Source organism: Rhea americana, unplaced genomic scaffold, assembly GCF_003343005.1.
Source record: "Rhea americana isolate MKP2758 unplaced genomic scaffold, rheAme1 scaffold_5, whole genome shotgun sequence".
NCBI lineage: Eukaryota > Metazoa > Chordata > Aves > Rheiformes > Rheidae > Rhea > Rhea americana.
In genome coordinates, this window is record NW_028186645.1 from 1,593,061 (window position 1) to 1,604,868 (window position 11,808).

Consider the following 11,808-nt stretch of genomic DNA (forward strand, 5'->3'; position numbering starts at 1 on the left):
CACTACAAGTAGCAGGGTAACATTTAAAAAAAGAAAAACAAATCCTCACCCACAAAAGTCAAATTTGTTACCTTTGTTACCCACATAGCACTGCAACTACCAGTTAACTAAATGCGATTAAAAATAGATAAAAATAATGTTCAAAATATGATTTCAAAATATAGAGATGAAAGATCTGAATAATTGATGGCTTGTCTTAATGTACTTTAATCCTTGATTTTCATTTGTAATTTCTCTCTGATCAGCCTGAAGCACTATTTTATCTCCAAAAAATCCAATACATTTTTATTTTAATAATTCTGTATTACATACACATTCGTGAACACCGGAGTCCCCTTAAAATTTAAGGGACTGTTAAAAAAAATGAGATCTGTTTGAAACAAAAGAGAATTATAGCATAATACCATTTGTTGCATTACACGTTCTCAGTTTTCAGTGGAGCAACTGCTGACATCCATTTTTCAAATGGCACTTTACTACTTTTCATCAGAAAAACCTTTCCCTTCATTGTTCTGTTTCCATTCAGGAAGGATTCAGAGAATTTAAAAGCATAATTAGTAAGCAGAGGATAACAAGTATCAAAATAAATTGCAAATCAAAGACCTTGTACTTCCTCTATGGGATACAAGCAGTCATCCTTGTTGAAGGACCTGAAGGACATAGCATTTTGGTTCTCTCTTCTTTTTAGGTGAAAAAGAACAAAACAAAACAAAACAAACAAAAAAAACAACTTGTAGTGTTAGGTGCAAAATATTGAGTATTTCTTTCATCAATTCAATTAGTTTTATAAGTGTAGCAAAAAGGGTACATAACACCATTAAGCTAATCTTTTCAGTACTTATATATATATTTGCTTTGGATGCAAGGGGAAGTTCCAGTTCCCAAATATAAAAAGACAATGTCAATAAAAAGTAGAAATAGCAAATAATGGAGAGACATAAAAACATGAACAAGCTATATAGTTGCTTTAAAAGTAGCACACAATGCATCTTTCTAGCCAGCAAATAGGTGCAAACAGCACTTAAAAGGTATACTGACTTGCTACACCTAATTATTTTCCAGAGGTTGTACCAACTTTTTAAAAAAATAACTTCTCTTCAGAAAAGAAAATTAGAATTGCAAGCCACAAACAAAAATTAGATTTCAAATTATAATTTAAGTTGGCACATCAGTTTTTAAAAAGTAAATAACGAAGCACCAAAGCCCCCAAGACTTTATTTACATACAAAAGTCAATSCATCCTGATTTGATATGCAGCTAGTTTGATTTAAAGTCCAGATTTTACTAATGTTAGAAATAAAATTGCAAACACAACAGCCTTAGAAAGCTTTGAAAAATAGGTCTAATACTGTCCATTTAAAGGAAATTCTGTGATCCAGAGGATTAGTTGTTCAAAAAAAAAAACCAGAATTCCTTTTGCAATATGAAAATCTCTATTCTTCCAAATCAAGGAAGACAAATTGCCAAATCAGTTTTACCTAGTGCTTGAGACTAACTCCGGAAATGTCAGCTATTCAGCGTATCAGTCCCACTGGAACGTATTTCTGAACACATACCAAAGAAATAGATAGYGTACAGGCAAGGTTTGTTACATGACATATCCAATATACAAACAGAGCTTATTGTTTTGGTCCGTTGAACTTTGCGTGCTCTGGGGATATTTCATTACAGGCTATAAGCCATTCCTGTTCTATAGGGCTGCACACCTCAGGGGGAGGGGAGGGGAAGCCTCAGAGCCAAAAACTCCATAAATAGCTGTGGTTTAAACAATCCGCAGAATCAAACAAGTAGCATGATAGGGAAYGCTACCAAAACCCTTAAAACATTGTTTTATGTTATAGAAACATCAATACATAAATTAAGTCCAAAAGAAAAATCCTACCCTATGCTGTTATGCTTAATCAATGTCAAAACACAAGYAAGCAATGAGTAGGATACAATTTATTAATTCACAGGCATAGGCTATTCACATATCAGAGGAAGAGAAAGAAAGATCAATCCATAGTTAGCAAATAAAGCAGAGTCTACRTACCACCAAGTAATTTGGGCTCTCAACCTTGAGGAGCTTCCTGGTCAGGCGTCCCAGAACCAGGGAGGTGGTAACTTGTATCTGTCTCTCCTAGAGTAAGTCTCCTTCCCTTACCTATAGATACACCTGACAGTGATGACCACAAGTCATAAGACAAAGCTTTGTTCAGCCGGTGGAACTAAGATGTGGTTCAGACGAAGCAAAGATGTGGTTCCAGGTGGTCAGTTCTTGGCAGATTGTCCTGCTCACAGGACAATGCAGCTGTCCAAGTCCTGCTCACAGGACAGCGCAGCTGTCCAAGCTCTATTAATAAAGCAAGTTGTATCAGCCCTCAGGTATCTGCTCACATTAATAACTTATATAACAGTGGCTGGAGGGCAGCCTGTGGAAGTAGGTGTACCTAAGTGCAACAGTGGGGTTCAGAGTAGCCTCCCCTACATACGCTAAATATACTWCTTTGAGGTAAAGTAAGATTTTGCTGCGTTTGTAGAAACAGTTTTACAAATATCTTGAGGTCTGTGCAGCTAAAAATAAATGCTGTGCCACTGAGTGGCAGAAACTGCCATTTGACAACAATAATGGGAGACAGAGCTCAAATGCTAACTGCTTTATGCAAGTTACAATAAATACATATATTGAATCATATAAGAGTACACATTGTCATACCAAACAATTAAAACAGAATAGTCTCAGCTGATTAAAAGAATGCTCTAGGCAAGAAGGTATTTCCAGAAATTATTTAGGAACAGTCCTAGTGCACAGCAACAACTGGGGGGYRGGGAGGGRGGAAGGGGTCATGGAAGGTATTCCTCCCTCCCRTACCTCATGCTCCTCTACTGTAGTCATTAACATGCTGCTTAATAAACACTTATCTACCTGTGCTAAGATGCTCAAACTTAACTTTAARAATTCTGAAATAAAAGTCTATTCAGGAACTAGATACTGTAAATACATTAGTCTCTATGCACCCTCTGCAAGATAAGACCAGATACATTTGTTTGCCAGGATTACTAATAACTGGTTTAACACCTTAAGWGGSTTTGAAATGAAAATCCCAAACAGGGACACATGAGATCARTAAGAAATAGCATACAGAAAATATAGACTCAAAGGAAGCAGTCATTAAATTTTCTAAAWAACTTTYGATGCTATTAGTCATGAAGTACTTGTTAAAATAAAAGTGCGAGATTTAGTTCCTGTGGTCCATCGCTAGTTTTCATTTTATCATTAGGATACGTTTTCTCATGATCTCTGCTCAGAAATCCACATAAATCAGCAGTGACATACACTGTCAGTGCCACTTCTATTCTGTCAGAGCCACAGCAGGGCAGATGGCGTTTTTTTTTTTTTGTTTTGTTTTTTAAGAAAAGGCAATCATGTATGCACATGTAACCAGGAATGAACAACAAAAAAAGTAATGAAGTAATGAGAATATTTATAGTCTTTCCCCACTGTATCCTGGGCTGGTAACAGAAAGGTGATCACAAAAACTCAACAGGCACTTCATAAAATTCTTTGAGAGGTSAATCTTACTTTGTCTAGAGTATTTTAAAGACGTTCAATTAAAGAGAGGTTTCTGTAATTTCACTACCATTCCTGAAAAATATCAGCACCGTATTAGATAGCTTAGAAACTTAGTATATAAAGAAAAAAGCCTTCATGCAATTGAAATAAACGCTGAAAACAAAKCTTGACAAAATTGCTGTACTGGAAGCTATCACTTGTGTTTAATAAAACTACTGAAAGGCAAAGGCTGCAAGATAGTGGTAGGACGAAACCATAGGTCAGTACTTAACATAATTCTGTATTACTTAAAGCTTTTTAATTTTTTAAAAATTGAAAATTGATTTCAACAGTGATTATAGTCTGACATTGGCACCATATGCTGTCAATAAATCAATTTCTTGCATGGAGAGAAAACTGGCCAACACAATTTATATTTTATTACATTTCGATTTGYTTGTATTTAGAAAGTCCTTAAACTAGAAAGAGTGCAGCAGGGCAGCACATGGAAACAAGAAATGACTATAATACATAGTAGTCACAGCACATTAGTCTTCCACTTGCTGTTCTGTGCGACAGAAGAACTTTAAGAAAGGGCTGTGATTTCTGTTCTTCTTTATGAAGGTCACCAAACCAATATCTCCTTGAAGGGAATGGTACTCTTTCCCTATTACAGACTGTCCAACATCTAGACTCAAACTGAATAAAGCCTTCAGTTTAGAAGTTTTGTGTCTTCCAAACCAGTCCAGCTAGATCTAGAAGATGCTATCACTCCCAATCACCTATTACTGCCTTCTGCAGTAATAGGCTAACAACAACTCCCAACTCTTCCATCTYCTAGATGAAGCAAAACAGTGAATTGTCCAAGTGCTTCTACACCCTTTCAATGCAATCAGTTAAGTTTCAACTTAAAAGCAAAATAGTAAGCAAGAATATGAACCATTTAGTGATTCACCTGCAGGTTCAGTATATTCCAGCTCAGAGACGGTAAGCTTTGGAGCCCTTCTAGCTGTTTTTGATTATGCATCTGTGCCCTATACCACAGCCAACCAACTCACATTTCATGTAACAGTAGGCATCATGGGCGAGAAGTACAAGAAGTTTTTGAACACATGCATTCAAACAAGCAATACAGACAGAAATAAGAGCCTGAGCTGAAATTTTAACTTTCTTCCCCTGTAGTGGTAAATTAAACTTTTGTTAAAGTACTGTAAGAAACACTTGATTTTCTTCAAATGTTTTTAAGAGAGAAAAAGAGTAACATTTCTGTACAATCATTAACTAGTACCAAGCCCCCTTTTCCTAAAGAAATCCACAGAGAAGTTAATGAGAGGCCAGCATGGGAGGTCTGCAACAATCTGGGTTCAGAAAGACATAGAATTAAAACTAGTTTAACCATGAAAAAAAGGAAAGGGAAGACCTCATTTCTATGGACTCTGGTGCACTTGACCATGAATTATTGCTGTCTTAATTCAAGAAAGATCTACTCACCCCTATGACAAAACCAGGCTCCACAATAAAGCTTATTTGTGTATAAAATAACTTCTGCAAGAGCAAGTTAGACGCTAGAGAGTACATCCACAAATTACTATGGGTTCACATAACTACACCCAGTCCCAGGCATTTTCCTTGGAGATTTATGTTCTGAGAATAGGTTTTGGGCATTGGGAAATAAYCAGAGTATTTTACCAGAATCAGACACTACTCCCACACAGAGGAAAGTAATACACAACAGATTTAGTCACGTACGTTTCTTTGTTCACAACTCAAAGGCACTAATATCCTGGACTAGTTACTGAAGTAAGAGGTTATACTTTAAGGAACATATTCAACTGTCCTGGCAACTACTTAGTTGCCAGATAGTTACAAGATACATTTAGGCTAAAGTTAGATCTGGGCTGAACAGAAAAGTATATATTTCTACCTTTCCATTATAGAAGAGTACTTCAAATTTCATATCTTCTAGGAAAGATCTGCCTCTTTTTAAAAAAATACTTTCAACTTTTTTTCTGGCTTAGTTATCAAAGGTTAAAYGAACTTCTAGCTCTCAGCAGAAGAATGTGTTAGATATTCACAACTTTCCTCTTCATCTTCCCTTTTCTGAACAAATTCCACACCCTGATTAGTTCTTTCAAGCATTTCAGATCAGTCAGTATTAAATTTGGGGTATTTTTTTTTTCCATTTACTTAACTAAAAATGATTTGTCCCTCTCAGCTGGCTTTGCCATCCCTGCAAGGTAAATCTGACCAACTTGWTATCTACAGTTGATATTTATATACATAAACACGTACTTACAGAAACACAGACACTTGTAATCTCGATTCTTTGCAAATCTGTATTTGCACAGTGAGATCTTGCATCAAAGACTGAGGCTTCCAGGTGACATAGTTTAAAGACTGCTCTGTCAGCTACAACTGAATTTTTCCTTACTTTAGCAGTCACTCTAATGCTAGGCACTCAGCGTTAGAGGTATAGGGAATATCATTTTTATTTAGGCAGTATAGAAGGCAGAGAAGGAACAGATATAGGCAGAGAAGAAACATGTAGTTTAAACGGAATGAAAAATAGAGAGTAGCAGCAGATGGGCCAAAGGTTGAAGGGTCATATCGTAATGTGTATATTGCTTTTGTGTACAGCATCACAAAAATTATTTCAAATTTCAACATTTATGCTGTCTAGATACTCTCTGGAACTATTAGCAAATTACGTTTCTCTCTTTCCCTAAACTGGTAGGCTCAAAGAAAGTCATTTTTATGACAGCATTAGCTCAAGTAGGAAAAAGATTTGAATTTTTTCAGGATTTAAGTTTCAGATTTATAAAAGATATAGCTCTTTGAAAATAAAGTTGAGGTTGCAAAGTCAAGAACTGAAGAGTTCAGTACCAGAGATTTCTCATGATACAGTTATGTAGGATCAAGTATTGCTTCCTGGCTCATTCAGTGCACAGAACGACTGCAGCCAGGGTGCGAGTCAAGACTGTACTACAAATAAGATTGTTGCGTACAGAGCCCTCAYCCCTTTCACTCACACAGAATACACCCTAGAACAGGAAGGCAGAAATACAGAAGACAGAAATACAGGTCTTATGAATAAGGTAAGTGAATRTCAAATGAGTGGATTTGTTTCTATTCACACCTCTGCCAAAGACTTCAGTGAAACTCCAAGCTTTCACTAGCAGCAGTTAAGAACAACACATAGGGCTACATGTGAAAGTAAAGATTAAAAATATTAACTGGCACCATCTGCAGTGCACGTCATGGAGGGCAAGAGATACAGAAACACATCATGTGAGCACATTAACTTAAAATCTCTTATGCACACATACAYAGAAACAAAATGTGTTCATGACACACTTGGGAAAAAAAAAGAAGTTACCATTGCTTTTAAATGCCCGATTCTGTAGCCTTAGTTCTAACAATTTGTCCAGGCATTTTACAATAGCAGTTCTTCAGATACAGATTTGTTTAAAATAGAAATTAATCAGTTCAAGAAGATGACACTCAGCACCCATATACACAGCTGTTTGAAATGCAAAATATACACATAAACTTCTAACAAAACCTCCCAAAACCTAGAGAATACACATTTCTTAAAGCATTTWTATCCTTGTTCACACACAGAAATTTGAGATACTGATTTCATTTAAATTCCTTAATCAGATTAGCTCATTTCTTAAGTGTTCAAATATTGAACAATTTGAAATTGGATTTAGAAAAACAARCTACATTACAATACAGATTCACAACATACCAGAACTGCACACTAYGCATGACATGGCAGCAACTCCACCATAAAAAGGATAACAGAACGTGAAAATAAGGAAGGAAAAAGTCAAAGGAATGGAAGTCCTCCCACTTAGGGGAGATTAAATAAGGCAGGGAGGGKGTAGAAATCTACAGATGACAGTATAAGAAGTCAACAAAATGATTAATAATTTGAAAATGATTTTTACACAATGCCTCACACAAGTAAGCTTTTAAGCTACATAAYAGCATAGACTAAAAAAATTGTACAAGAATGAAAGACTATGCATCTGCTGTTTCTGAAACTGTTCTTCAGCATCTGTTACCGATGCACATGGAGAGGAAATTCTAGAGTTATGTGGACCAGTGGTCTATCTATCTTATCTAATCTTTCTGTATTACTTGTAGTAACCAAAACATGAGTAATGTGAGAAGAATCATCTACTTTTCCACTCTCATATTTTCTGACCAAAACATCTGCTTGGAGCAATGCTAGACACAGAAAACTGGGCAAGATGGACCTCTCATTTTCAAACATGACTACAATGCAGTTCCTTGGGATTTGAATAAATGATCTGCTGACTTAAATGCCTTTTCATGTGCTGTAGCTACTCTTAATACTTTTGTACACACTTATAGGCATCYGTTATTTAAAAACTGACAAAAACATCAGCTTAAGTCATTTTCAATCTCTTTCAGCATGGGCATCATTACCCGGCATACCAGAAATCTGACTTTCAGTCATGTTCATACTGTCTTTGTAGCTTTATGAAGTAGCTTCACTCAACCTAAATCTCATTTCCTGACTGCAARAAATGAAAAACATTTGTTCATTGTCATAAATAACTAAAACCTGTTGCATTTTTTCATCTATACAAGTCCAATGCATCATGAATTTAGTTAAGTGCTATACAAGTGTCTATAAATAAAGTATTTGTGGGACGCTGCTGCTTGTGTTGTCTCTGTTCTTTGAACAGCAGACAGTTTCTAGTCCTTGCAATCTGCCATTTTTCATACACACTAAATTCCTTTTGAGGAAAAAGAGAATACGAACCAGTATATTTCCAAACCTATTTGTAGTCTAGGGYTTTTTAAAAAGCCATACTATAAATACTAAAACATAGGTAGAAGGGAACATTAAGAGAACCTTCTCTTTTAAAAGAAAGAGACGCACACAAACATCCCCCACTTTTAAGATAATCTTAAAGATATTCTGGCACATATTAGGAATATATTTCTGTATTTGTTAGTCTTCAGTGTTGACAAACAGCTTGYTTTCTGCATGCACAAACACCAACGAACACACATCTTGGTTACAGCCATCCACATTGGAATGCAAAGTCTATACTACTATTTGTATGCAATTATTCTATTAATTAAGTCAATGAGTCAGGCACTGAGGTTTTTAAAATTGTCTAGAGGCTAAATAATGCCCACTGGGAACTGCAAGCATACTATATGTGCCATTCACGTTCTCRTCAATGCCCCAGTCCTTTTCCCATTTTGCTCCTACTCATAAATGACAAAGTATCATTGATAATCTARGTAAACTATACTTTGCCTTCAGAATTCTAACCAAAAGGACAACTAGAAGAGAGAAAAAAAAATGCAGGAAGAGYGTGCAATGTGTCATCCTATTGAGACTAACCTCTTACACATTTTAGGTAAATTTTAGGTACAAAAAAAAAAAGCATGAAAATAAAGGTAGATCTGCAAATATGGAAAGAAATTCTGAAGAAAACTAAACATACATTATCAGCTAACATGTAAAACTCTCCACAAATGATGATAGTGTGCAAAGTTCTCATAGTTAAAGTACCAAAAAGACAGAAGAAATCAGTTTTGGCCTCACTAACCTGTAACTCACCAGCATAAGTAAATCAACAAATGCCCAGCTAAGATACCGATAAGGACAAGCCTTATAATTGCATAGGAACTGAAATTCCAGTCAAGAAGTAATACTGTTTTTAACATCATAGCAATATACTGCAAAGACAAAAATACATCACGATTAAGCTTATCTAGTTATACTGTTTATTATGAACTTCTCTGTTCTGCTGAAGTTCTGATTTCACTCTAAGGGCTTTTCCAGTAGCTAGAGTATTAGTTCCCTCCACCAAAATTCAACCATCATTTTACCTGAATTTTCCAAGATGCTAAAGTTCACAAGATGTAATAATTTCATAAACAGGCAGTAATATWTATCTTCTGCATAGAAATAAATAAAAATTCAGTGAAGGGCATCAGAAAAAAATACAAAGGCCACAGAGCAAATATAAAATTCCTATATTAAAGAATTTTTGTAGGAAATATAATTGTTTGGGAGAGGGGAAAGTGGTAAATTTGGATGAGAGTACTGTTTTCAAATGTATTTTTAAATAYAAAGACATGGTATAAAAGCTGAATTACACAAACTTTTCAGCACTGCATTTTATATACAGGTTGGTATTAACACTTTAGAGGAAATTTCAGAATCCCCTTGAACACTGCAGATTTCCAAAWGAAGTAAATCCTGAGTTTCCAGATAACATGGAAAAGGGAATAAGCAACAGTTTAATTGACCGCTTTGAAGTTACTGCAYCTTGCTAGTGAGCAAAGCAGAAAGCAACACAGAAGTTTGAGAAAAGCGGCAACAGAATAATTAGTCAAAAATTGAACACTCCAATATATAGCTATAAAAAGGAATCACACAACAGAAAAAWGTCAGCAGCCTTTGATTAAGCCTAAGGTCTCCTGACAATGTGGATCAGGCTACTGACATTTAACTGACATGCTAACATCAAGATTTTGAGAAGAGAGCTCCGTGAATTATGGAGAATGATTAAAGAAAAATGGTGATAAGCAACTAAAAGACAAAGACAAGCCCAAAAYCTCATGGTGAGACTAGAAAAATCAGATAAGAAACACTTCATAACCAAACAGAAAACAAATATCTAAGAAATATTTTGCTTGTTTGCTTTGGTCTAAGTTACTCTAAATAAAATTAATCTTCCTCAAAAGCATCTTCTCCGAAGTCTTAAAACACTTTTTGTCAAATACTTCATCAGAATTTCTATAACCATGTTCCTCACAGCCATCATTCATGTCAGAATTATAACGGTCTAGACAAACTCAACACGCTCTTCAAAAGTCATCACACATTTGCCTGGAGAAAGTATACATTTTAGTAATATTTACCTCATGTTCTTGGTTATCTTGCCCATCTTTGCCACTTTTTCCGCTCTTGCCTGATTTTGCAGGTTCCTAAAAAATAAGGTTTACAGTCTCAGTTACTTTGTAAAGAAGACTTAGACTTTCACATCAAGAAATCAGTTAGATACTTGCTAAGAATATTAAAAATGATGAGCGGAAAATTATATTGTTTCACTGAAAAACATTAATACTGAAAAAGCAGTCTCTACAAAGTGACTTTAAACATTTTTCACCTTCAAGAAGATTTTGGCATTTTTTTTTTTATTTCCAAGAATCTACCTGTAGAGCGTATAAAGAAAGGCTTTTATGTAGGTAAACAAGTAGAGGCAAAGCAAGCAAGTGATTTCAACCATGCCTAAGAACTGAGCCTTGCTGTCTTTAGTTTTTAGCCTCAGGAGCAGTTATATTTAGTTAGCTTTGAAACAAGCATTAGCGCAGTACACATTTTACACTTCATTATCTTGCCTGTTCTAGGTGTTTCCTCTGAGCAACTATAATGGGGCTAAAAACTCTAGTACATGAAGTAGATCTACATATCAAATTCTCTCTTTCAGCACTGTACCTAAATTATATCCTTCATCCATGCCATATTTTTGAAATATTTCTGTTATTCTCAGGAAAGAAAGAAAAAAAAAAGTGTTGAGGTTCTTAATATCAAAAGACCCAAGGATATCAGGGAAAAGTAAGAAGAAAACACAACACCTAATCGAACACACAATTTTAAAATGACGTTGAAAAGTCAGAAGACAGACAGAAGTCAACTGAACGGAGGAAGGTCTGGCAGGATAGCAGCAGGACCAGGCAGACTACATACTTCACTGCTTTTGATGTTCGCTCATTCCCATGACAGCTAATTGCCTATCACACAAAATAAAGTGCAATCCGGATGACTTTATATTGGATTTCGAACTTTTCTGCTGACGTTACTTGCGCGAGACCCCTTCGCGGCTGCCAGACAAGTCGCCCCGCGGGACGCATAGGGAAACTGAGGCAAAGCGACGCCCAAACAACAGCCACCTTCCCGCGGCAGGAGGAGCGGATGGAAAGATTTCGAGCGCTGATTAACGCCCGTTGAGCGCTTACGCTGACTCCCCAAGCGCAACTTCAGCTACAGCCAAAGCCCCGCGGCAGGGAAACTTCCCGGGACGAGGGCTGGAGGAGAGGCGGCTCTGCCCGGATACGCCCCCTCCCCCGCCACCAGCGGCTCGCGCTGGCCCCAAATTAAGAGACACCCCCTCCCGCTCGCCCTTCCTCCCGCACCGTGCTCAGCTACCTGCCCCGCACAGCAGCCTCCCCCCGACCTCCCGCATCGCCGCGGCCTCGCCCGCGGGGGCCCCGCA